Source organism: Penaeus monodon, chromosome 28, assembly GCF_015228065.2.
Source record: "Penaeus monodon isolate SGIC_2016 chromosome 28, NSTDA_Pmon_1, whole genome shotgun sequence".
NCBI lineage: Eukaryota > Metazoa > Arthropoda > Malacostraca > Decapoda > Penaeidae > Penaeus > Penaeus monodon.
Genome location: NC_051413.1, coordinates 4,952,561 through 4,953,070, shown reverse-complemented (window position 1 = coordinate 4,953,070; position 510 = coordinate 4,952,561). Strand labels below are relative to the sequence as shown.

At 37.8% G+C, this 510-nt stretch overlaps 1 protein-coding gene across 5 annotated transcripts in view; it reads left to right on the top strand.

The window, feature by feature from the left end:
• Window positions 1–510, top strand: part of LOC119591312 (cytoplasmic FMR1-interacting protein-like) — a 50,156-nt gene that overhangs the window by 38,594 nt on the left and 11,052 nt on the right. The window lies entirely within an intron of this gene.

Sequence of the window (510 nt, the reverse complement as noted above, 5' to 3'; positions counted from 1 at the left end):
AATCCCTTTGCACCTTTATCCCCCACAATGCTTAATTATTCATATCAGTTTTCAATGATGATCAGTAATATTTGAGAAAATGTGGCCATCTCAAAGGTATGGAGAACATTTAGGATTTAACCCTCTTATGACAGAAACATACATTTCCCTGCTGTCAATGCTTTTGGATGAAGCATGCACAATTTTTTTCAGTAACTAAGGCTAAAAAGACCTTTAAGCCTACTTTTGAAGGACATATATCCTAAGTGACCATAGTCACAGCCAAACAAGCTAACAGCGTTTTAGTACACTGATCTTAGTGCAGGCATACCTACTTGGCATCCAAGATGTTTGGGCACAGCTTGCCATGACATGACTAGATGTCAGCCAGCGTGAGTGGGTTAAGGTTTTGCAAATATTAGGTCCTCAAGTTGATGGCAAACAGCAAAAACACACCTGAAAAGCATGTAGAATTTCTGTAGGTTATAGAATATTACCACTCCCCTTCCCATTATTATATTATTATTACTT